A 26,646-nucleotide genomic window follows, 5' to 3' on the forward strand; every position below is an offset into this window, starting at 1 on the left:
CTAGAATGATGTTTATTGGGAACATCACATATAGGCCTCTCAGACAGTAGGTCCTTGGGAACAAACTTTTTCAGTGAACAGCTCCTGGCAAGAGCAAATTTGATACAAAATAAAGTAAGTAGTCCGAACGTGTCCATGTCTTACCTAAGACTGTATTATTCTCTACAGTTATGTTACTAGTAAGTTAAATGGCATATTCAAAGGTTTGTGTCAGAGAGTCAGAGAAAGTAAATTTACTGGGAATGATGGAGTGTTTCTGTCAAAGACTTAGGAAGCAGACATCACCAGAAGCTTGTCTGGTTTTTCTCAACTGTATCAGTTAATTTAGGAAGAAATATTACCTTTGCCTACAAAACTTGTCACAAAGGATTTTACTAGTAACATAAGTTCTAGCTAGGATTCAGTGAGAACTACCCAAATATGGTATGACTGAAAGATACTATCATTTTAAGCAAGGATTAAATGCTGTTGTATCTGATTTCCTGTGCACCTTGTTTCTTAACAATATACTAATATACTTGGCCTTTCACCACTCTTCCAGTGAAAGTTCTTACTATTTTCAGAACGTGGGTGTTCATTATTACTCCTCTTTATTTCTCTCATTGGACAAGATGAGTCACAGAACGGTGCCTTGTGCCCCCATCCCAGAGAAAATTGTTGAATCAACAGGAAATTACCCAGTCTTTTGTACTTGGTCTGATCAGACATAAGAAAGGAGAGATATTATGTCTCATTATTTCCTCTCATTATTTCTCTATTTATGGTGTAAAAAAATCCAACAAGCTTGTTAAGGCAGTATAAGCTGGACACTTAAACCCAAACCAAAAATCATGTTTCATTAGAAAAAATAACAGAATTGGTACCAAAAAAGCCAAAGGAGCAATTTCTTTTTCATTGCTAAGACTTCATCCGCTATTTAATGCAATACCCGATTTCCTGCGCCTCTGTTTTATTCTACCAATACTTATCTCCTTATTTGTCTGCATTTTTCCACTCAGGTACCTTCTGTTGTAAATGGGAGGAACTCCTCTGTCAAACTACGCCCTAACTGTCCTCCAAAAGCCTCTTCAAGGCCTGTCTTTGCTGCACTGCCTACAAATCACTGTCACCTGGCAGTCTTGAGGCTGGAGGCCATCTGTGACCATGGTGACTGTTGATTTATGTGAGCACACCCATCTTCATTGTTATTCATGCCACTTTCTTTCACACGTTTTTCCCTTAGTCACTCAGTTTCTTGTCTTGGGAACATGGAGTGCAAAGAGTCTGGGGTGAGAACTGCCTAAAATAATGAATATAAGGTGCAAAACCAATGTAGAGCTTTGTAAAGAATATGTTGAGAAATAATAATATGTTCAGGGTGCGTATTTGTCAAAAACAAGATTGTATCAAATATAATTACAGAGGAGGACATATCTACCAAAATATGTAGGCCAGAATCACTGATTCAGCCAAAGACTGGAAGAACCTTGGTGACTTAAATCACTCAAAAACTTCACAGTTAGACAAGCCGCCATCTAACTCAGGGTAACCTTCAAGCTTTTCTGAATTTTCTTGTCTTTCATAGCTCTCAAGGTGCACCAAAGCTTTGACATTTTTGGGACGTACCTTCTTTCGTATGGCTAAAACCCCAGCACTGGTGGCTGAGAATGGGGCATGGCACAACAGAGATTTTTCTGGTATATCTGTCCCATGTGGGACTCTGTCCCAGAGACTTCTCAAGGGACACATTAGGCAAGCTTTAAGGCTGCCATGTGTCTCTGGAAAGGGGCCAAACATTTACCCTTTTATAAAACTGTATTAGGGCAAGATAGGAAATATATAAGTGTGAAGCACGTAAATCTGTGTAAAGATAGCTTGTTATTTAAATCAGAAAATACATTTTTATTTTTGAAAACCTGTGTCTTGTAAGCAGAAAATAATTTAGTGGTAGTTCAAACATTTCAGAGGAACATGCTATATTCAATAATAGAGGCCCAATCCTGCCATCTCTGAAGCAATAGTAGCGCTCACGTAGTTAGGACAGAATTCCTAAGCTGTTAAGTGAAGATTATTTCTTTTTCATAGCCATAGATGACACGTAGTCTCTACATTGCCCCTATCCTGTCCTTCTGCATTTTTACATGCCATAGTGGCAATCCGAGATGACTTTGGAGAAAGCTGGCTTACCTATGCCCAGAGCTATGCAGAATCAACCTAGCCTTTTTGATTTATTTTTCAAAGCTCTTCTGCATGGTTTCTGTCTTGATTTTCTTGTCAACATGATTTAGTGCAAATCTCTGGGGATGCCTCTTGCATTATATGAAACCGGTGTTATTGTCTTCGGAGCTGATTCAAGCAAAGAGCTTCTGTTTGTGGAACTGTTTTATGTTACATGCATTAATAATGTCAAACTTCTGAGGGAAAATCTCCTGGAATCTGCCTTTGCAGAGCAATCTCTTCACTCTTCCCTGTAGTCTTAATTTTTCCCTGTTCCTTGCTTCCCCTGCTGAACTGTTTTTGGTTTGAGACTTCGCTGATTAATAGCTTCATGTCAGTGTTCTAATTTGAGCCTGATTTGCCAGCAAGGTGCTGAGCACATTCGGTGAGTCAGTGGGAGTGGCTGGTATTCAGCACTTTTGCAAACCAGGACGCTTACTTCAATGCCTCAGTATGGCTTCAGGAGCCTGATTTAGGCTCCTATTTTTATAAACCAGAATCATGACATCCAAATTATTAACTGATGTGTTCTTTGAATAATTACAGCTAGTATTTTTAAAGAAGATGAAGTCACTTAACCAATTTTTAATGGGATTTGGGTGTCCAGCGCCCTTAGCTTCTCTGAAAATCCTGTCCTGTTTCATTTGTTCAGCATAACTCTGGGCCAGGAGGAATTTCTTTCTTTTATGTGTCAGCTTTGCTGAATGTGTGTTTGGTTATTCTGCTTGCTTGAAACTGCCATGCCAGTGTAACTGGGATATGATGAATGCCTTAAAATGAGGGGAGAGTCAAGATGCATAGATTACTGTAACTCTGATTTCAGTACATGAGTATACTGAATATGTTTGGGGCTGTAAAGGGCGAACAAGGAGGTAACAATAAGAGTCTCCATGTTAAGCATTTCTCCAAAAGGTCCTGTGAATCTTTGGTCCTACTGAGTCTCTCTTGTTGCATAAATTGACCTAAACTTAGCAAGCTTTTGCAGGTGGTGTCTGAAGTGAGCTGCAAAACAAGACAGCCTTTGATAGGTGTATGAATTTGTATAAGTGTATGAGGAATTGCTCACATAAATCCCTGTGCTGCCACGGTGATTTATTACATGTGCAAACCTCAGAACATCAAAATGGAACTGTAGCTGTGCTGGCTAACATCTGGACCTGGAATGAATTAATACAATATCATAATTCGTATAATTCATCATAATACAACTAAAGGAGCTCTGCTCCTGTCACAGAACCAGAGAGCAGCGTATGAGTATTTTATCACCCTAGCAGTGACCTGAGAGTATATAAACAAGTATGTAGTATACTGCTGTTCTATCCATTGTCCTATACATTAGGACATTATTTCTGTGGCGTCATACTTGGATTTAACTAATAAATGCAATCCAGATAGTACTTGGATGAGAGATATCTGGTGGTACTAATTCATGCTTTAACAGGATAATTCTTCCAAAAATAATGTATATGAGTTTTTAAAATTACCCCTCCAGAGCTCTGCACGATGGTTAAGTCAGTAAATAAATACAACTATTTCCACTGGGCTTTGCCTTCTGACAGTGCTTTTTGCCCTGTCACCCAGAGCTTTCCACTTTTTTTCTCTGTCACTCAGACCACTCCCTTGTCAAATTAGACCAAACTTGCACTGTGCCCCAGGAGCCAATGTGTGTCTGTTCTGCCGATAACTAGGGAGACTGATGGGTCTCAGCCTGGGGAGTCTCTTTTCTAAGAATACCCCGTCCCATGTTTATATCTGGGCACTGCCCTCTTGACCCATTTCAGTCAGTATGAAAGCAGTGTTGTCACACAGAGGAGGTAGTACTCAAACTAATGAAAATATGACCCCCATGCAGCACTGTTCTCTATTAGTTACAATTTCAGAGTGGTCTTTCACAAGAGTGTATGTCACTAGAGTTATTGCAATCTATCCTGGCTGAGAGGCAATGAATAATGTCTAATTGGAAAAGGAACAGCTTTCACCTCTTACCTCAAAAACTGGTAAATGAAATACAATTGATTACCACAACTGTTGAATATGTTGAAGGAGCCAAAGAGCTAAAATGATACACCTAATTACAAATGTTAATAGAAACAAAAAATTAGAAGTATTACTTCTATTAGAAGTACTAGAAGTATTACTTCTGCCATTTCCTTTGACTGTTGTTTGTTTTTTTTTTTTATAATATCCTATCCTCTTCTCTATCTGAATTGACCCATGGCCAGATGAATCAAAGCCTCTTTCTCAGTTAAGCATTAGCTGCACAAGGTGAATGAAATACCCTCAAACTTTGGAACTGAATGCCCCAAACTCTGGGACTGGATAGCCTCATCTTTCTTATCACAGCCACTAGCTGAGACAGTGAAGTGGTGTAGGCTGTGATGTATTGAGAAGCTTACTTGTGATATATATTACTAAGACATGTGCTCTGCCTGAGCTTTTCAGGCAGAAAAAAAAAGTGGAAACCTAAGTTGTGTGAAAGCCGCTGGCTTGCTTGCTTGCTTTTTTCAGGTTAGTTGTAGTTTTGCTCCTTAAGAAGGCAGAAGGTTTATGATTCTATCTGTCCTGAGACCCATCTGTGCATTGGACAAGATGAGTCACTGAATGGTGCTTTGTGCCCCCATCCCAGAGAAAATTGTGGAATCAGCAGGAAATTACCCAGTCTTTTGTACTTGGTCTGATCAGACATAAGAAAGGAGAGAGATTTCAAGAACATTTCCTTCTGTTTTGAGGGAGCCCAGAGACTGGTCAGCAACACTTAATGGTTCCTGGAGTAAAGGCCATAGGACTGACTGCTGCTTTCCAGTTCCCATGTTTTTTCTGCAGTCTGAGGTGGCTGGGTGGGATGGCAGTGCTGTAGGGCTGAGCTGCACTGCACTACTAGCGGCACGGCATGCAAACTCAGCAGATGTGAAAACTCGTCTTTTCCACCATCCATACACACAGATAAACATAAAATGGAAAAGGGGCATGGCAGGATGAAAAAGGCCATGGTCAAGACAACTTCAGGACTGCTGATCCCCCACCTTTTGGCCTAGGTTAATATATTCTTTTGTCCTATATTTTCCTTGTAAAGCTGCTAGCATCTTGAGCAACTTCAGATCCCTCTACTCTAACCCTGGAGAAAGGGCCAGTTCTCAAGTATTAACACAAAATACAAAAAAATTACAGAAAAAAAATACAGCAAAAATTTCTATAGGTACATTAATGGTAAGAAGAAGACTAGGGAGAGTGTGGGCCCCCTCAGAAAGGAAATGGGGGAGCTGGTGACAAGTGATATGGAGAAGGCTGAGGTTCTCAACTACTTCTTTTCCTCAGTCTTCACTGGCAAGGGCTCCAGCCACACTCCCAGAGTCACAGAAGACAATGGCAGGAGTTGGACAGAACTGCCCATCGTAAGTGAAGATCAGGTTCGTGACCATCTGATGAACCTGAAAGTGAACAAGTCCATGGGACCTGATGGGATACACCCACGGGTACTGAAGGAAGTGGCGGATGAGGTTACTAAACCTCAGGTTTACTAAAGGTTTACCTGAGGTTACTAAATCTCTCTCATCAACATGGCTTCACCAAGGGCAAATTGTGCCTGACAAACCTGTTGGCCTTCTATGAGAAGGTCACAACATCAATGGACAAGGGGAGAGCAACTGATGTCATTTACCTGGACCTGAGCAAAGCCTTTGACGCTGTCCTGCATGACATCCTGGTCTCCAAGCTGATAAAATACGGCTTTGATGGACTGACAATTCAGTGGATAAAGAACTGGCTTGACGGCCGCACCCAAAGAGCGTCTGTCAATGGGTCCATGTCCAAGTGGAGGCCCTCAAGGATCAGTACTGGGACCGGTCTTGTTTAACATCTTCATCAGCAACATGGACAGTGGCATAGAGGGCACTCTCAGCAAGTTTGCCGACAACACCAAGCTGTGTGGGGTGGCTGGCATGCTGGAGGGAAGGGATGCCATCCAGAGGGACCTTGACAGGCTGGAGAGATGGGCCCGTGCCAACCTCATGAAGTTCAACAAGACCAAGTGCAAGGTCCTCCATCTGGGTCGGGGCAATCCCAAGCACCAATATAGGCTGGGCAGTGACTGGCTTGAGACCAGCCCTGAAGAAAAGGACTTGGGGGTGCTGGTAGACGAGAGGCTCAACATGAGCCATCAGTGTGCACTAGCGGCCCAGAAAGCCATGGTATCCTGGGCTGCATCAGGAGAAGCGTGGCCAGCAGGTCGAGGGAGGTGATTCTCCCCCTCCACTCCACTCTTGTGAGACCCCACCTGGAGTACTGCGTACAATTCTGGAGCCCCTACTACAAGAGAGATATGGATGTGCTGGAATGTGTCCAGAGAAGGGCCACGAGGATGATCAGAGGGATGGAGCACCTCTCCTATGAGGACAGACTGAGAGAGTTGTGGTTGTTCAGTCTGGAGAAAAGAAGGCTCCGAGGAGACCTTATAGTGGCCTACCAGTATCTTAAGGGGACCTAACAAGAAAGCTGGTGAGGGAGTTTTTAGGATGTTGGTTAATGGTAGGACTAGAGGGAATGGATTAAAACTAGAGATGGGACGATTCAGACTGGACGTTAGGAAGTTCTTCACCATGAGGGTGGTGAGACACTGGAACAAGTTGCCCGGAGAGGTGGTGGCAGCCCCATCCCTGGAAGTTTTTAAGGCCAGGCTGGATGGGGCTCTGAGCAACCTGATCTAGTGGGAGATGTCCCTGCCCATGGCAGGGGGGTTGAACTAGATGATCTTTAAGGTCCCTTCCAACCCTAACAATTCTATGATTCTATGATTCTAAAAGTAAGCCTGAATCCTACTTATCTTGTCAGCTATGACATTCATATCACAGCACATATTTCTGTGTATACAGCTCTGTGTTCTTGTACATGTATCTCACATACATTTTGTAGATATTTGTGGGTGAAAGATGCAATCTGCAAAGGAGCATCACAGAACTCTATAGATTAACGTAAGGAATACTATTTTTCTTACTCCTGCCTTATTTCTTTATCAACTCTTGCCTTATTTCTTTATCAACAGCTGTTTGAAGCTCTCTGTAAAAGTCTAGTAGCCCTACTGCTAGTTTGAGAACTGCCAGGAAGCTGGTGCTTTTATTATGATCTTCCCAGATATGATATTCTTTATTTTTATTTCATTATAGATCCTGGTCATAATATGTTTGTCTAATTGGTTTTTTCTTGCTTCTAGGAGTAGGCGCTATCTCTTAATTTACAGGTAGTTGTGAATGCATTATCAAACTTGAGGGATGCTTCATTCTCCTCCATTCTGTGCCCCTTTCAAAGCTCCCTCCATGACGTAGGCAGTTAGTTCATTTACTTCTCTGCCTCCATTAATTGTTGTCATGTGTACCTTGTTTTGCAGCCGATACTCTGGGCCACTGGTGGCTGTTGAGCAAATGTGGCAGACACACATGAGTTTCTGGTCACACTTCACAGAGTAAACAGACCACACACAGACACAACCTCCAAAGGCTGAGAAGTCAAAGGCGCCTGTTAATTTAGTACAGAGCAGCTTTTTACAGTCAGAGAGAGAGAGGGGGTGGAGCACTTTTGGTTTTGCACAGAAACTGATAACATGGTGATTTATTTTAAAGGGAGATCAGGTCAGAGCTCTGTTGATAATATATCTTTAGGAATCTATTTTAATATGTATCCAGCTTGAGGTTAACCTCGTCAGTTTAATTGGAGTTTCATGTGACAGGGATTTGGTCTATTGTTCTTTAAATAAAATATGCTTCACATAGGTGATATAAATCTATTTGCACATTCCAGGATGTGTATAAATAACGTGTAGTTGCTTTGAGCAGTTCAGTTGCTTCCAACATCCAAGTTGCCTAATTGTATGGTTCTTCAAGGTTTGTAACGTGTCTGGCTGCTGCAGCAAAGATGGAACAACAACAAAACACAAAGAAATGTGCAGATGTAGCAATAAAGGAAAAAAAATTCACACAGCATGTAATTAAGGAGTACGATCTACTGTTGATGAATGTCATCGAGGCCAAGGGTTTAGAAAGATTCAAAGTGACACTGGATTTTTATAGGCACCTGCTATAATTACTGTGCTGAAGTGCAATAAAAAAACAAATCAGAACTTCTGAAAAGTTCTGGGTTTCATGGTCTGGGTTTCTGAAGTTTGTGACATTTTTAGGTTGTCAGCTAGTAAAGACATTAAAATCTGAAGTTTCTGCTAGACCTTTCCATGGTGCCTGTGGTGACTTGCCTAGAATCTGAGTCCTGGTGTTTTCCCGGTACTAACTATTTATACTTTAACACATCCTGGTTACTTTTTATTTTTGTATGTTTATACTCCTGCCTAAGGATTCCTAAAAGTTAAAGCAATGAATTGTAGTGGATTAAGTTTGTGTAAAAATACGAGAATTAACATGTTACGTAGCATGTCACCAATGCAATTTTGCGATTATTTTCTTTCTCTTTCCTAATAGTAGTAACCCAGATTGGTGTATGTGTAATAAGACATTGTTGTATTTCAGGAATATACACAACTTTATAAATATTTAGAAATGATAGAAAAATAAATTTACAGAAGTATGCAGCATAAAATGAATAAGGAAACAAAAAAGTCTTTCCTAATTTTCAGTGCATGCTTTGCATACCCCATTGGGGCCCCCAGGGAAGTGCAATTCAGTGTTGCCAAGTGCTTACTTTTGGAGGGGCCTTTCTCATTGTGCTCTCAATCCATCCATGTTCTGCAGGTGAAGGAAGCTCAGGTGCCAGTATCATGCACAAAATCCCATCAGGGCCCTGTTCAGCACATAATGTGTCGGGCCAGAGCTGTTGCTGGCTTGGTGCTAGAGGTTTGGAAAATCTTTTCACTCCCTCTCATCTCCTGCTTCTAGGCTGAGCCTTGAGACTTTTGTCAGCACAAACAGCTCAGCCTACAATCCTGCTGCTGTGACTCAAAGGTATGACAAAACATTTCACAGCATAATCATTAAGTGTGTTGCTGGCATCAGGTTTCAACATGTTCACAAATATTGCTCCATCCGAAATGCTGGCATCAATGGCAGGAGTTGTATCTTGAGGTTGAAAGTTGCTCTTCAGAGTAGCCATTCCTTTTGCCAAGGTGATCCTTTGCATCACATTTTCTTCTAGGAACCTTTGAAGGTTAATTTCTTAAAACCCAATGTAGCAGGGTTTGTGTCATTGACAATAGTCCTTTTAAAACATCTTTCTCTATACCATCTAGTCTAGTAATTTCTATTTACGTGAAAAGTGCATTCAGATTAAGTTAACTTCTGACATTTTCTGCACACCATATACAATATGGCCTCTTTCTGATTCTGCTGCAGTAGTCTCTGTTGCACTGTTGTCCTGCCAAAGACTATATTTGCCTAGTCGGTGAAGGCATGGGATGATTCTGTTGATGTGTACCCAACTCATGGAGGGATGTGTGTCTATTTTTTTTAAGCGCTAGGAATCTAGTGATAGTCTCTCTCTACTCTATGCAGCTAATTTTCCATAGCCAACGAACACTTTTTACAGACACAAGCTGCAAGGAAATAATAGAAATGGATTAAATTTTCCAAGACCACATTCATTACAATCTGTTTATCGTAACAGCTAACATTCAGGCAAATTAAATGCTCAGTGGAAGGCAGAGCAATTTCTTTAATCTCTGTAGCTTCAAGCATTACCAGAAGATGATGTTCACAAAGTAAAATGATTTTTATATAATGCGTTGTGTGGCATGGGAACAAGAATATATATATGTACGTACATACAAACATACATACATATGCGGGTTTTCAAACAAGAATGTATCTGGCAGGCTTATATTTGTCCATACCTTGGACTGTGACTGTGTCCTACTATCAAAATTGCTAGCGAATGTGTCCTTATATCAATAACAGTAAAGTTCTTGTTGAAGAAAAAAACAGAGTACACTCCTTGTATGTAGTGTGATAAAATGGCACATGGCAATGCTCTTAAAATGGTTGCTACAGCCAGTAAAGCAGGAGTGGTATGGATGCCGTATCCAAATATATTTATTAAGGCAAGCACTATGACTGATGGTTTTAATGCCTGTTACATTTGCATATATTCCCTTAGTTAATATGCAGAGGACAAAAATCTGTCCCCAAGCTTCCGGGTAATAATGGCAATCAGACTGACTTGGCACAGGAGATTCATCATTGTAGTCCAGCATCTAAATCAGTACCTCCAGGCCTCACCCAGTGGTCCCCAATGTTGTTATCCTCTCGTCACTTCTGCAGTGTGTGTGCCAAATGATACTCAGGCTCTTTCCTATTGTCCATCCCATCAGGGTCTGTCAAGCAAGGTGCCAGCTAAATGAGGAAGCTGCTTATTTGTTAGGAATAGTCTTGAAACAGTCTAAGCACAGTGACAATATTCCAAACACACCACTGAAATACCCCAGTAGTAGCAATCTATGTCACTATTTGACCCAATGGGGTTTCATATTCATAATCTTTAGGTGGGAAGCTCTGTATCTCCCTCCTTCAGCTGCACCATATTACCTGTTTTAAATGTTTATTGATTTATTTGTCATAGATACGGTTTCTTTTGATAAATGATCTCAGACAAAGGCTTTTGTACAGATAGGTTTCTTAAAATACCGTGCAATTCCAAAGGAAAGTGCTAGTTTAGCAACTAAGGGAAGTGCTGGGATTGCAAAATAAAACTGTGATTATTTTAATGACTTGGAGATAATGAAGGGAGTTTTCCGGGTAATTCATAGGTATGACAGGACAGATTTCTATTCTGGAATACAAAAAATGTCTTCATTTGCGTTAAGAGAAATAATTACACCTTGCAGTCAGTGTCCCGCAATGGAGCGTTTGGTGCACAGGACCTCAGACTGGGGGTCAGAACAGCGGGATTGCTGTCCCAGACCCATAGCTTGGTGTTAGACTGTGTGCCAGTCATTTAATTTTCTGAGTCTCAGAAATGAGGAGCTTTGCTTTCCATCTGAAACTGCTTTGAAAGCTACAGAGGAAAGTTGACTCCCAGATTGCTCATTAAGGGTATCCCAAATTACATAGCAGAAATATTTCTATATGCTTATAAAGCATACGTCATAAAGATGTGGCTCTTTGATCCTTTGTGTTTACGAAATAACACACTGACACTCCCAGAGTGGAGCAGTTTATTCAGCAAACAAATAATAGTGAAAGCCCAGTGGCTCAGGGTATGTCTTTCAGTAATTCTCCATAATTTGTGTGTTTGTTTCAAAGAAATGCTAGCACAATGACTTGATATCATCTCAACGCTTCAGAACATTAGGGATTCCATATACACAGCTTACCTCTCACTCATCAGTTTTAAGTCTCAGACTGGGACAGACATAGACTATGTAGCATAACACAAATGTGAGGACTCAAGAGTTTTGGTTGACTTGTTGTGATAACTTTTAAAACAGTACTGCCCCCATTTTTCCTTTTTGCCCCTTAATTGGAATTAAACATCCTGTCGAAGGGGCAGCAGAGCAGGATCTGTGTTCTGTCCTAGGACTTTAATACTGTATCTTTGCTTAAGCCACTTGGTAGATCGGCTGTTGGGAAGCAAGTCCATGTCCAAGGTTTGTGGACAGCACTTAATTTACCTCGGTGGGATAGTGGCTACTTAGAAGACTAGAAAATCCTGATTTTCCGAGTGCGGATTACATTGATAGTTTTGGGAATTGAAAGAGAAAGGGGATGAGTGAACAAGGCATTACACTTAAATCTGCCATGAAGAATACAAAGGCCTAGAAGTAAAGTGGGTACTGAAAGCAGGCTACCCATGACAGGCTGGGACTCAGCAGGAGTTAATGTTCCCAGCTTCAGTTAAATTGGTCAAAGGACAAATACCTGGAGTACTGCTTTACTCTGTCCCTGGCATTATACAGGTTTCGTGTTAAAAGTTCAACCATTAGGATAAGAGGCTGCCCTGGTGGAAAATGGAGTATTTTGGGAGCTTGGGAATGGAGAAGGACTCTGCAGCTTTAAACAAGTCCCCTAGAGGATATTTTGAGTTGGGCTTTTGAGTGAAGCTTTCCAAGTTATTTTAGTTTAAATTTTAAGGTGGAAAGGGGGAGTACTCACACCATATTACTTTATTCTTTGCCAAAAAAAAAATTTGAAAAAAAAAAAATCTATCTGTGCAGTAGCTGGACTGTGAATATTAGTTCAGTGATGCTCCAAAATGCCTTTAATGTAAAGCAAGATGATTATGATGATGATTTCAACATTTGAGTGTGAAGTTTACCACTATTTATTACGATTCTTTATGCAAGATAGATCCGAACTTAGATCTAATGTTCTGCACAAGCTTAAATCTCTATGATGAATGAGAGATGAAGGAATCTGATTTTTCTAATGCTACTTTTTTCAACCTTAGCTTTGTTTCTGGGTTGTTGAGGTTTTTGTTTCTTTGTTTCTGTTCAGTGTTGCTGTGCTCAGTTCCTTCACACTGCAAATGTTTTAGGCTCGCTGTGGATAGGTAAAGATTTCTTTGTGGTTGACAGAAATACAGACAGAAAGCAAATTAAATCCCAGCAGAGAATAAGTGCTTTGCTCCTCTCCCAAATTGCTTTCAAGACTTCAGTTTTACAAGTGAAAATACTGAGAAATAAACCTGGCTGCCAGTGAGGTTTGGTGATGGGCTTTGGTCTAAAGTGTTATAAGCTTAGGTTCTCTTTCTTTATTAATTTCTAAAGATGTTTAGATTCAGCACATCTCTTGGGTTGTTTCTTTACCTATCTTTTGGTTTAAACAGGTATAAAGAAATGCAAAGAAGGCAGAAATCCTAAAAGAACTATCAGAACTTTTCCAGATCTGTTCAGTTCAATTTGCATTTAAAATTAAAAATCAGGCTACAGAAGCTGGATTGGTATTTCATGCAAAGCAATCAGCCTTAAATGAAGGAAATGAAGGAAAAATTCTAACATCTGTACTTTAGCTCTTCCATTTGTCCATGTAAACAGTTAAATCTGTCTCTAAACCTACATTCTTTCAGCAATTTCACTTTTAAATTGTGTCCCTAACAACACAGCTCACCTTCTCCTACAGGTTTTTAAAGTGTTTTCATTTCTTCACTCTCCTTTTCCAGGGTGGACAGGGCAAGAATGGGCAGAAAAGCTCTCTCAGTTCCTTTGCGAGTGGAAGGGAAGGAATTGTCTTGAGCCACAGACTGTTTCTGCTCTTTTAAGGTAGGAATAATATTGAATCTTGGAAAGGGGGATCACAGCAAAGGCAGCCAATCTGGGGAAGATATGTTTACAGCTAGTCATGGACATTGCACAGTATTATTGATTGCTTAGCATTTTCCTCACTGTTTACTTTTGCATTGCACCAGCTTAAGTTTCCAGCTAGATAAAGGTATTTTGCTACCCGTAGAGATAGATGGGAAAAGTCTCCCTACTGATGAAGCTTGCTCCCTAGATCAGATCTGATCCCTCTTTAGGATGGGATGTCCCTATGGATTCTGAATAAGATGAGAACATATCAGTGAAAGAAAAAATATGTTTAGCATTGCTCAAACTAAAACCTGAAATACACTTAGACTCTCTTTGTACCTCTTTAATGTTGTTATTATTATTTGCTTATAAACATTCTGTTCTGTTGTCAGAATATTCTTCATAACAAAAAGTTGAAGTAGTCATCATAATGCATTTATGAAAGTATTCCAGGTTCATAAATTTTTACTATTTGTATGGAAAACCTTATTCTAAGTATTATCTATATCTTATTGGGGAATACAACATTACCTGTTAAAATGCTGAGCTGTGGTTCACTAACAAAGATGGCTTAATGTTCTCTGTGTGTACACGTGTATATGTGCGTATATACATTTATAGATGTGAATAACCCTGCATAACCTGTCAAAGAGGAATCAGTCGTTGAAATGGTTTAATGATTAATTAGGCTAGGCAGAAACATATGCCCCCCAACCCTGTCACAACTGCACAGCAAAACGCTCCCTTTGAGGCAGCATGGATTTCTTGCACATATGGTCTGCGATAGACTCAGACTTGAGACCAAAACTTTCTTGACTTTCTGCATTAGGGACAGGGAACATGTCTGTGGACGCTGGTATGTGTGGCAGCCCCTACTTGAATTGAAGGGGCTGGAAATATGGGCAATGTGATAGAGTGGACAAGTGTTTTGTACAGGGCTGCGTGCAGCAGTTGCAAAGCTGGAAACAAAGCCAGGACTCTGAATAATTACGCCTATACATCCTTCTCCATACCACCCTGTCTACCAGACAGAGAGAAGGAATAGGCTGTAATGGTGGAAGACAGAGAAGGAAAAGTCAAACTTTATCTCTGCACAGAAGAAAACTCTCTTAGCTTGCAGAGCCTGCTTGTTCCCTTTACATAGTTCCCAGCAACAGAAGTGTTAAACTAGCATTCAGACCCCTCATTCCTCCTGGGATTCGGAATATAACAACAGATGCTAAGGTTATCTTTGTCCTATTTCTCTAGAGCAAGCACAATCAGAATGCTGCTTTCTTCCCTTTTTACTGTCAATACCAACAAGAATCACAGTTCTTTACAGTATATTATGAAGAATAAAGGTAGTGGGACTCTCTAGAGAGTCTGAAATGGTTTAAAAGTAAATCAGAGTCTTTTGAGGGCAAATAAGGGCTGCTCATTGAATGAGTTAAAATCTTTTTTTCTAAAGGATTTCCAGAAGACAACGCTGTCTTGAGCCCTCCCATATCAGCTGGGAGCCTGCAGTGTTTACCACAGACAAGGCTGAAAACTGTGACACAAGGTCTCTGAGCTGTTCAAGATCACCTCGTAGCTCAACCTTTCCACAGTGTAGTTTCTCTGTTTCCCCTGTTTGTCTGTGTAAAGGTGGTATAAATCACCATAATCCTGGTTTAATAATTTGTAATGATTCTGATGCAAAAACAAGGCAGTGCTGCCTAGTGGATACATGGTGAAATCAGGACTAAGAAAACCTGGCCTCTCTTCTCTGCTCTGCCACTGGATGTGGGGTGACCATGGTCATATTGCCATTCTTTGCCCCAATTTCTCCATCGGCAATTTGTTCACTTTGCATTTGCTCACTGTGATACGAATGGTGATCTGTGATGTAAATAAGGTGGATTCCGGCTTTTAGGTTTTTTTCTGTATTTTTGGCTCTCATCCTTGACAGCTTTGTTCTTCATGCCATCATTTCCACACTGCACTTTTCATACAAGACTAAATGGGAGAGGACTCCTTCCTTGATGGTTGCTCATATGCATTAGCCAAGGTACAGTGTCGACAGAAAAAGCAGGGTGGTGAAGATCCAGGCCATTCATCCTGACAGCAGAAAACAAATGTGTCTCACTTTTGCCCTGCTATTTACTCAAGCAGAAAACAAAACAATAGAGATGGGAAAAGATCTGAAAGAGCTGTCACAGTACAAGCGCACCATGCCAATAATTTGAAGGATTAAGGACCCCAAGCCATATGTACGGACACAATAGCTGGGGCCATCCTGTTCACTGGGTTCATGGATTAGAGGGATGTTTCATATGATTCTGGTTTTCTTTTCAACTCTGGTTGAACAAACATAGCCTGTGTGCTTGCAAATCCCGTGTTAGCAATGCAAAAAGTCAATACAATTTCCCTTTCACTACAGTCTATGATTTTGCCTTTGGAAAATGTTGCAGTTGCTCTGTCTGGATGCCTTCACAGAATCAGCATGACTTTGTGTCTGGTTTAAATAGCGTGCTGGTGAATGGTGGGAGCCCAGAAGAGGGGCCTGGGGTCAGTATACCTGCATTGAGGCTGTGACACTGAGAGGCTGACCTGAGTTACAACACTTGATTTGCTTGTCTAAACTGCTGCCTTATGAAGTGGGATAGGTCACCCTCGAAATGCGCTTTTGCTCAGACTATGGCTATGGAAACGGCAGGGTTTGGGATCAGTGGTGTCACAGATTTTGTTTTTAAAAAATTTATTTTACTAATAAAAAAATAGTGTTGCTTTAGTGCTGTGGAAAGTTTATCTGGGTTTGAGTTGAGCCAGGATTTTTCTTCCTTTCACATCACTGACAGCATGCTGCTAGCAAGGTCTGTCTCATCTAGTTCCCATGCCACCTCACGCAGGGGATCCCCATTCCAGCACTAACTGGCAGCAGTGGGCCTGTTTGTGCAAAGCCTTAATGTGTACTTCCTTTGACATAATCTAGAAGCATGGTTTGGGAATTTCCTGGTCAATATGATAACTCTCATCATCATGAAATATCACAGAAGTCCCACAAACTTCAGGAAGTTAGGAGTATTTGTGCCTATATATTTATTACATATGAACGTTTGTCATTAAGAATCTACCAAGTTACATGGTTTGTGGGAACAGAGAAAAATTTCAAGGGAGCTATCACAGCTCCTGGAACCAGGATGTGGACTCAAATGCTAGCTATCTAGTGAAGCGTCACTTTTTTTTGTAAACTCAGTTCAAAATTTCAGTGGAAAGGGGGTGTGGAAGCAAACATGCAGTGTAGCCAAAGTCTTTCTAGTAAGAAGGGTTCTGCTATACTTTTGAATGCTTTTTGTCTGTGTTGCCCCATAATCCATTTATCTCTGTTTTCTCATACCAGTTATTTAGCCATTACATTTATCTTGTTCCAGTGAGGGTATTTAGATTAGCATTAAAATTCCAAAGCACCTGGGTAATGTCTCAGGGTTTTAAGTGTGGTGCAGTCCTTGTATTTGCACACAGAAAAAAACCTTTAAAAAGAAGGATGCCTGTCAATTGGTATTACTGTGAAGGCTATTAGTTGTTCTTACAGGCCTCTACCTGAAGTATTGGCAGTGTTAGTTTCCTCCTTGTACTTGTCTTCGAGAGCCACCGTTCAAGAGAAAAATAGAGTTCAGTCCTTGCTCTCTGGGGCAGTTTGCTGAGGATGCAGTCTCAGTGGGGAATATCCATTCATTCAGCCTGAGCTGCCTCTGCATTGGATTCAAACCAGTAACTTTGTGATGAAAGATTTGCTCCCTCTGGTAACACAGCTCCTCGCAGGAAGGGCTGAGTTCACTTCCTAACGAAATGATTGGCCCTGCCACATACTTGTGTTCAGGCTCTCATGTTCATGTGTCATCTTAGACTGACTGTTACGTTACTACCTTGGCTGCTAGTAACATAACAGTCAATTACATGCATTTTTATAAATACAGCAGGGGCACAAGCAGGAAGGCAGGCTTCCTGCTTTTGAGTGGAGCAGGAAGATGGGGCATTTCAGAAGACAAATGTTTGCTATTTACAAAATGCTTAGCAGATGAGCATCTGCAAAGTCACCTGCTGGCAGCAGTAAGGTACAAAGCCCTCTTCTGTTACAAGGGAAATGCTGGCCTCTCACAGATAGCCCGAGTATGGTTTGATGGCTTTTTTATCTGTATGAGCTAAATGGCGCAGGCTTGTTTTTTGAGCATTTTTTGAAAGATGCCTGCTCTTATTTAGGTGGATGTTCAGAAAAGCTCGATAGGTTTTGAAAATTGGGTCATGTATGTAAGTATTCTTTCACTGAAAATCATAATTTCTTCATGGTTTGACTTGCAGTTGCTTGCTGTTGTGGGTGGAACTAATTTGGTGGCTGTGTAAATGCTAAGCTTATATCATAACAGACCTGACTCCTCTGTTGCACGCAGAAAAGACCTTCATTTGTGCATTCCCTGTGACCCCATCAACTCATTTGTAGTGCTGTACAGGGACCATAAGCAGCTGTATAATCTTTCTAAGGATAGCAGGAGTGGTACTTTAACAGTGCAGATAAAAAGTGTAGTCCAGGACTTCTTGCACTGAGAGGCACTAACGCAGTGGAAGGGCACAGCCAGCTTTGCTTTGTGCTACTGGTCGACCTGCCTGATCGATGAACCTGTCCCACTAAGCACCTGTCTGCCTTCCCCATGCAAGGGCCTGGAACAGAACAGCTATTCTAGATCGGTGGATTGACATTCCAGGGTCCAGGGATGAACCAGCAAATCCCCAATCTACTTAAATTAAAGGTACTCAAGCTGGTCCTTAGAAGCACTGCTTCAAGAGCAGAGACAGGCAAACAACTCCTACAGACCCTGAACAGGTCAGGAGAGATCAAGGCTACGGTGATTAACTGTCTGTCTACCTACATTGATCCCTGGCTCTGCCTCTTTTGCATGGAGATGTATACACACACACGCACACATTTTGCACTTCAGTAAGTCTCTAAATTGAAAATGAGCATTTCAGCTGTATAGGTTAACCCCAGGTATTGCTTTCCGTTATTCTCACAGAATGCTATTCTTATGATGCAATGAGTCTTTATTTTTTGGGGGTGGGAATATCAGTGAATAAAATGTCAACCTTTTTTTTTCGCCTTGATAGTACTCAGCCTGGGTAATACGAGGTTTCATGCCTAAGCGGGTTCAATGGTTTTGGCAGGATGCCACAAATTTTATCGCCCTTCTCTCCGTTGGATGAGAGAGAAACAGACAGGTGTGGCAAGAGCACTTGCCATACCATTTATTTTCTGCGCAAGCTGGATTTCAGACTTGAGATTCCCTGGCTGTCCATTCTGCTCTGAGATGACAGTCACGTTCCACTCTCCTGGGGATTGCAAGAAGCAGAGGGCTGCTCGGCATCACCGCCACGAACTTCCGGTCCCCATCTGGAAGGCAGCTAGCCTGCCTTTTGTACACATTCATCTCTCTGAAATGACGGAGGTTTTTCCAGCTGCCCTTGTGAGGTTAGTGTGCTTTTAGAGGGAGCAAAGTTTGGTGCTAAACTTCCTTTGAGTCTTCTGGCAATTGTAGCCAAACTATGTTTGATCTTTTCTCAAACCAATTTACGGATAGAGATCTAAGTAATTTCTTTCTGCAATTGGTTTGAATTATTTGGTGATATTTTTGGTTTGTGGGTAGTATTCAAGTAAAGACAAATAAACTAGATTCCTCTGGCTGTCAATATATTAAAGACAAAAAGAACTTTGAAGGTGAAAAAGAAAGAAAATAGAACTGTAACTGCTGAAGACAAAAAAAAGAACACGAGATGTCAGGACAGCCTGAGAAGGATGAAATTCTATGTCCACTGTGTTTCCTCCTTACACAAAGGCAGCACAGTCAGGCCTTACATGGGTTGGTGCCTTTATGTGTTTTGTGCGTACGCCCTTGAGCATGGACTGGCTTTCCCTCACTTTCACAGAGCACCTGAGCTAATTCAGGAGCGGTGCCCTAAGCATCAATGAAACCTAAATGGTAATATTAATCCCATGCACTGCAGGGTGAATGAGGCAGGGATTTGTTAGGGATTTCCCCTCTCTTCTATTCGATCTTTTTTTCACAGATGAAGCATTCGGTGATTGATCAGTGTCATCTCTTCCCCCTTCCTTCATCTCTTCCTCCTTTTTTCTCCCCGTGATTTGTATTACACACAATCAATACAACGATGGCTGCATTGAAAAATCCCTTCATTTCCCGCTCGCTAAGCCTCGTACCTATCCGAACCGACAAAGGGCTCTCCCAGCCCTCAACCCTCAGCAGATTTCACCACCCCGGGAGCCAGCACCGACCGACACAAGCAACAGGTCGGGCGAGGGGCTGCCGCATCCCCCCGCGCCGGGGCCGCCGCTCTGCTCCCGCCTTCCTCAGGGCTGGCTTTGGGTGGTGTTTATTTTTTTTATCCCCCCCCCCCCGCGATTGGGAAGCGCAGGCCCTTCTTTTTCCTTTTTCCCGTTGCGCCGGTGGAAAGGGCTCGCTGGGTGCCGGCGCCGAGCGGGTGGTTGGCGGGCGGGGGGCGGGTCCCGGCGGCGGCGCCGCCTGCCGGGGGAGCGGCGGCCGCACGGCCCGGGCCAGCGGGGCGGCGGGGCTGCGGCGTCCCGGCCGGGCGGGCAGGCAGGCGGGGAGGGAGGCTGCCGCCGCCGCCGCTGCCTCTCCAAGGTAAGCTCCTCTGCGCGTTTAACTTTTCGGAGCAGCCGGGGCTTTCGCAGACCCTGGCAGCTTGGTCAGTCCCACCCCTCTCTGTAATGAAAATCGCCTTGGCTCCATTTTATTCTTGGGATTATTTATACCCATAAGGACTAGGTGTTCTTTAAAGGGCCATTATGCTGTGGGATATTAGCGCCTCTTTCTCTCTCTCTCTCTTTTTTTTTTTCCTGATATCTGGAGATGCGGTTGGTGTTACACCACAATTTTTGCAAGCCTTTATTCAAGCCATGTTATTTGCGGGGAAAATACGTTGCAGATGCAGGGAAGTAGATTTGGGAACGAGTTTCTCGTGCTTGTAAATAGAAATGTTATTTTTCTGTCAGTGGGAAGGGGGAGCATAATGCAACATTGCTTTTAAAATTAGAGGGAATGCACACGGGCGTTTTCTGTGTGCCTCCGGACTCGGCAAACTGAGTGAATCTGGTATGGGGAGTCTGTATCTCCTTGTCCCGAGAGAGCTAAACCCAGGATGTATGCATTACAGTTGTTCATTCATCAGCAGCTGCAGATAATGCAATTACCAAGTCAGCAGCGCATGGATGCTGCCCTGCGTGTGACATGCTGAGAAGACTCTACTTTAGGAAGCCAACACTTGCTGTAGTTTGGATAAAGCAGAAGCTGGGAATGAAACCGTTGTGTCTTTAAGTGAAGAGCCTACTGGTTAGTCTCCATCACTCTGTCGTTTCTGAGGACTTTTATTTTGTGTGCTTCTATGCAGAGGTGTAAATACCTTTTGCCATCTGTTCATAAGAAATTTAGGAGTAAAAAATAATTTGCAACAGCTTCAGGTATCACTGGTGCCTGATGAATGGTAGATGGTTTAGATGTCTGAGAATTCACAGTAGTTTTAATTAAATCCTATCACAGAAGGGGCTTCATTTAGGTCTCAGTTTTTTATTTGCATATCAGATTCTGCAGCCCTGGTATGGCTGCCTCTCTCCTAAGGTGTCTGGAAAGGAAGAAAAAAAATCACCAGCGTGATTACCATGGACACAACTATCCCTTATTTATTTATTAGGCTATTAGGGTAATGAAGAAAAGCCATGCCTGCCCTGCTGTGCAGATCTCATTTCAGCAAAACTGCCTGTGCTCCTGCTGTTACCCATGTTTGATTTTTAACCAGTTAAGTGCCCTATGCTTGTGTCAGTGCCGTGGTTGCTACACCTCCACGTATGGGTACTCATCATAGTCCCCCAAATCAAGGGTATTAGAGTGGAGCCCAGATGATTGTTGGTGGGGCTTGTTCTAAGCAGAATGCGCTCTTTGCTCTTCTACACAAAGATCAGGGTTTGCTTACTTGTAGTTGCTGCTTCTTTATTCTGCCTGGTACTGCTGCTGGTCTGGGGCAATATTTGGTACGTTAGTGTTTCATTTTTATGGATTATGCTACTGAAAGATTGTTCTCTCTTGTATTAGTTGCTGCCACGTCATAAAAAGAAACAGTTATCTGTCCCAGGCAGCTTCTCTACCTAGAAGGTACGGGAGGGCAAGGGGAGGTTTAGCTTGCTCAAGGTTACTAGGAGAATTAGTATCTCTTGACTTCTAAAGGCTGGACCATGTTGGTTCTGCTGCACATATAGACATACAGAAAATATGTATGTGTCACATTAGCGTCCCTAATGGCTCCCATTTCTTTTATGCTCCCCTTTTCTTGTTCAGTAAGTATATTTATTATCTTTAAATATGAGTAGTTATTTTTAAAGATAATCCTGTTCTATAAAGCCATATTGATTGATAATACTGTAAAAATACGTAAGTGGTGATATTTAGGCAGTCAAAGCACAGCAAGTGTGCCTTCTTTGAAATATATCAGATTTTTTGTAAACATAAACAGAAGCGCACACATACAGACAAGCTCATGCCTAAACTGTCTACAAGAAGAAAGAAAGAGCACCTAGTAAATTTCATGTGCCCAGAAGGCTAACCTAAAAGACAGGAAGGTAAGAATAGAGTGCTTCATGTAAATATTATTTGCAGTTTACTTTTTCTTCAATATGTAAGTGATTCAGAGAGTACAAATGTAAGGATTCCTCCAAAGGAAGGTCATGTGATAAACAGGTCTCTTCTTGTGTTTTCTGTTTGTAGGGGAGGGAAAATATTTGGGGGGGCGGGAAAGGAGAGCTCAGAGAAACTTCGAAGCACTCTGCAAATGTTGAATTACAAGTTTACTGGTTTTGCAAAGGTAGAATCTGGGGAAGAAACAGGAATGTTAAACCTTCGTGCAAATTACATGTCCTATTTTTAAGAATGTGCTCTCTGTATGTGTACTTGGGTGCATGCATGTGTGTGCAGACACTCCGGTTGCTGTTAAGATATGGCAGCAGATGTTGGTCACAGAATCCATTTATTCTGATGTGTTACTGTATACAATGTGCTAATTAATTGATGAAACTACTACAGAATGCTTTGTCTCAATGCCATCCTGCAGCAGAGAGCTACAGTGGTTAATTATCTGTTTCTCTGATAACAACTGAAACTTTTTTCAGTTTTCTGGTCTTTAGCTTCACTAAATGCTTCTTTGGTCTCTTATAGAACAGGGCAGATGGGGGTAGCAAAGCAGTGCTGCTGATGTTTTTGTTTGTTTTGTTTTGAGCGAAGACTGTAGTATATATATCTCCTAAGATGGATGAACAATCATCGTGTTTCTCTTTGCTGAGTCCTTTGCAGTAAGCCAAAGAGGTTCTGTTGGTCAGATCCTGAAGTCTCCAATCCCTTCCATAATCCCATTAACTTCTGTGGAGCTATATATGTGAATGAGCATTACGGAATTAGGTTGTACAGTGTGTGTTGTTTGTGGTGCAAGTGTTAAGGCAGGGTCAGCACTTTCATTGCTTAGTGTAATTTATATCAGAGCAGAGGCTACCTATAGGATTATGGAAACTACTTGCGCCTTTAAAAGCAGACAAGATGTTTTTAGCAGAGAAGCTTTTTTTTTTTTTTTTTGGTGAGATTTTTGCTTTGGATTTATTCAGCATTGGGAAATGCACTGGCAGCAAGGATAATGTTCAGTGTTCTTTGAAAATTGTTTTTAATTCAGGCTTTTGAAGTTCCCAGTCATGGGTATGTTGTTTTATTCTTTGCTCTTACTGTGTAAAAGAATATGCTGGGGCTTTTACATGCTGCTTGGGATTTCTGAAGTAGGAGCCTAACAGAAAGCCTGGGTTTTCAACAATGCTGGCTACCCAGATGCGTCCCTTCACTTTTTCTGTGGTGATTTGCACTTAGTCTGTATATCCAAATAGGAATTTATGAACCTGACCTTCGACTTCACTCTGATTTCAGCCTCTGTTCCTGTGTAGACTATACTGTGACCATTCGACATGCCACAATGTAAGCAGGTTTTGGACTGACTTGGTATTTGGATCAGTTAAAGGAGAGGGTTTGGGAAGTGATGATGCTATGTCTTCTCACTCAGCTAAGACAGTGCTTATCCAAGCATGGCAGTGAAGGCAAATGTGCTACTGGAGGTGTCTTTCAAAGAAGGTGTCGTACTGATGCCATGTGTGCTTGGGTTCTTTAGCACTCTGCAGTTCTTTTTGCATGAAAATTGATCCATGCGAAACTGCAGCTCAGGTAGTGATGGTCGGCCACTCTGTAATAACTCCGCTAACTAGATACATTTATGCCTCGTTCTCCTTGTTGTGTGTGGTTGCTGAACAGACGCTATGTGCCATCCCAGAGAGGAATGCCATTTAAATTCTAGAAGGAATAATACCCTTATATATGTCTTCTCATGGTCTCACTAAGATGTCATGAAGCATGATTAAGTAATTTTGGATCCCTGCATCATAGATGCTGTTCGTTGGAATGTGTTTAGAAAAACAAATATATGAGAATAATTAGGTAGAAAAACTGGTTTGTGAGGTGCTTCTCAGATCAGATACTTCATATCTGAATTTGGGTGTGTGAATGCCTGTATGTCAGTCAGTTTTTTTTATTCTCTCTCTTTCTTCCTTTACTTTTACACCTGTCTAATGTGTACAATGTAAAACTGGGTGTTTGGGTTTCATACCCATTCACAATAAGAGGAGATGATCTGGATTGATTTTTAGGCAAGTTTGTTGCATGTCCTGTGTGAAGTCTCTCTAGCAGCAGAATTGTAGTGTAGCACTAAATCTGCTTTTTATCTACAGATGCCAGCATAGGCAGACAACTCTGCCATCACTTTACAGCTGAAGGAAATGAGATGTGGAGAGGTGAAGCAATTTCCACAAGAAATTATCTTTTATATCCATAGCCAATCTTGTGACAGTTTATTGATGTTTGCCCTCTTCATAAACAATAAAAACTTTGAAGTGAGTGTCCTTATCACAGAAAGCAAACTGTTGCTAAAATTATTCTTTGTTAGGAAGACTTCTGAAATAATTCCGCTTCCTCTGTCCTGAGAACCAAGAGAAGATTATTCAGTACTGTAACGGCTGGGGGCTTTCAATGCCTCCATCAAAATGGGAAAACAGGAAATTGCAGCATGCATGAAAACGTAGTTTGCCTACAGGTTTGATTTATAACTATTCTGGTCTTTCAAAGAATCAATTATTTACATAATATGAATGAAATATGCCCCAAGACCAGAAGCCTATTCTGGTTTTGAATAAACGCTGCAACACTCATTCACACAAGGAGCAGAAGTTATATTTTTCCTAGAGCAAGATGAACGCAATTAGGATGAAGATGACCATGTGGAAAGGGTGGCCGATAACAGAATATAAGTCCATTTTTATTTGTTTCTATGTCTGTATTGATCCTAGCACATAAAGGTCAAAAGTAGCAGTTGTTCAGTTATTATTATGAGTTTTGTGAGTTTCAGCCCACTTTCCAGCACCTGCAGCGTTGCTGTTACAAGAGATACCAGTGGTGCCCTTGCAGGAAGGCCAAGCTTAATGGCCCTCACAGTCAAATGCCTTTTATAATCATAGGCATGGTTCTCTGAGTCAAGCAGGGCCAGTTAGTCATGTGAGACCCTAAGAGAGAAAGGCCAGATTTAGGAACTGTGCACTTGGAATTTTGCCCAGCGACGTCAATAGCAGTAATAACATGTAAGATAGTGTTAGCCCTTACTTAGCTCAAGCCCACAGTTTAGAAGAGCTAAGAAAAAGCAATGAGATCTGCATTGGGCCAGAATCTTATTTGATCTAATTTGGAATTATAGCTGTCATTATCCCTCAAAAATATTGAGATCAATTTATCTGAGAGCTTACACAGCATTTATGGTAAACAATGACAGATTTGCAAAACTGTTGCAGTCTAGGTGAATTTACATGTATGCGTTTATCATTGGTGTTTTTTAAGCAGGGGGTAGTACTAGATTGTACTAGGTCTGTTCCTTACTCTCCATTTTCTTTTTTGTGGTATGCTCTCTCTGAGCTCTCTAAATACTGTGGAAAACTATTTGCAAGCGGTTGCTCGAGTAAGACATGTCTTTGCAGTCATGGTACTTCTAACTCCCTTTTATTGGATGATTTTGTGGAATTTTATGGAATAAAGTGTTGCTCTTATAAATGGTTATTTTTTCAAAAACTTGGGTAGAATTTATTGGCACTTGAAGTACCTCTCATCCCCATGGAAATCCATTTTTGTGTTTTCGGGATAAGCCAGTCACAGAACATAATGTACTAAGAGAGTGGCCAGTCGTGCAGCACTGAGCTCTGCAAACACTTGGTGGATATTGAAGTGAGGTTGGTAGTCTTTTGCTTAACTCCGTGTTGAATTTTGTATGGTCATGATAGGAGGCAGCTGAGTAACAGCTTCAGGAAAAAATGATTAGTTATCGCAGTTCCTCCTGGTGCAGTGTGACATTCAAATGCCTAGAAATAGCACTCTGATAACACATTTTAATAGGTGACTAGATATTTAGTTTTGTTTCTTCTCTTGAAAGGTCTGGCTGTGCTGTTAGTACAGCTAGACTGAAAGCTCTTAGGCTGATTAATTATTAAAAGAACCCACTAAATGTTTTACACCTTTTTATTTTTTATCTTTTTATCTTATCTATTGATACTTTTCTTCTTCTAAGAGTTTACAACAACAAAAGAAAAACTAATCACAATATATGCTAAGAACTTACATGGCTTCCTAGAAAAGATTAAAAAAGAACAAAGATTGTGTAAATATTTGTTTCCTCAATGGATCTTTGCTTCGGTTTCTTCTTGCTTTCTCTACAGTAGCTCTCTGATTCTGTTTTGTTGGGTAAGTAACCAAAGAATTTTTTATTTTTTTTACATATGTTGTATATTTATATGTCCAGCAAATTTGTGCTCCCCTTATGCAAGATGTTGTATGAATGTATAATAAATGCAAATCTGTATGGCAGAAAGTTTACTGCTAGAAGTTTAGTATAAATTGAGATGTACCAAGCAAGGGTAGCATGGTACTGTGCGACTAGGGTAGACACACATTCATGAAGAATTCATACTTTGTGTCCCTACCTGGCCATATTATTAGACACCATCTCTTAGCATATCTGTGAGTTAGAAATCTTTACAGCCAACTATGTATATGTATGAAAAATCATAGAATCAGACC

General features: G+C 41.3%; 1 protein-coding gene across 6 annotated transcripts in view; it reads left to right on the top strand.

The window, feature by feature from the left end:
- Positions 1-26,646, top strand: part of SORBS1 (sorbin and SH3 domain containing 1) — a 229,870-nt gene that overhangs the window by 37,780 nt on the left and 165,444 nt on the right. For 2 of the 6 annotated variants that reach the window (XM_054205021.1, XM_054205022.1), the window contains exon 4: positions 13,285-13,384. The gene's annotated coding sequence lies outside the window, so the exon portion shown is untranslated. The other 4 variants (XM_054205020.1, XM_054205032.1, XM_054205026.1 and 1 more) reach the window with 3 other exon arrangements.

The sequence above is a fragment of the Rissa tridactyla genome, chromosome 6, assembly GCF_028500815.1.
Source record: "Rissa tridactyla isolate bRisTri1 chromosome 6, bRisTri1.patW.cur.20221130, whole genome shotgun sequence".
NCBI classification, from domain to species: domain Eukaryota; kingdom Metazoa; phylum Chordata; class Aves; order Charadriiformes; family Laridae; genus Rissa; species Rissa tridactyla.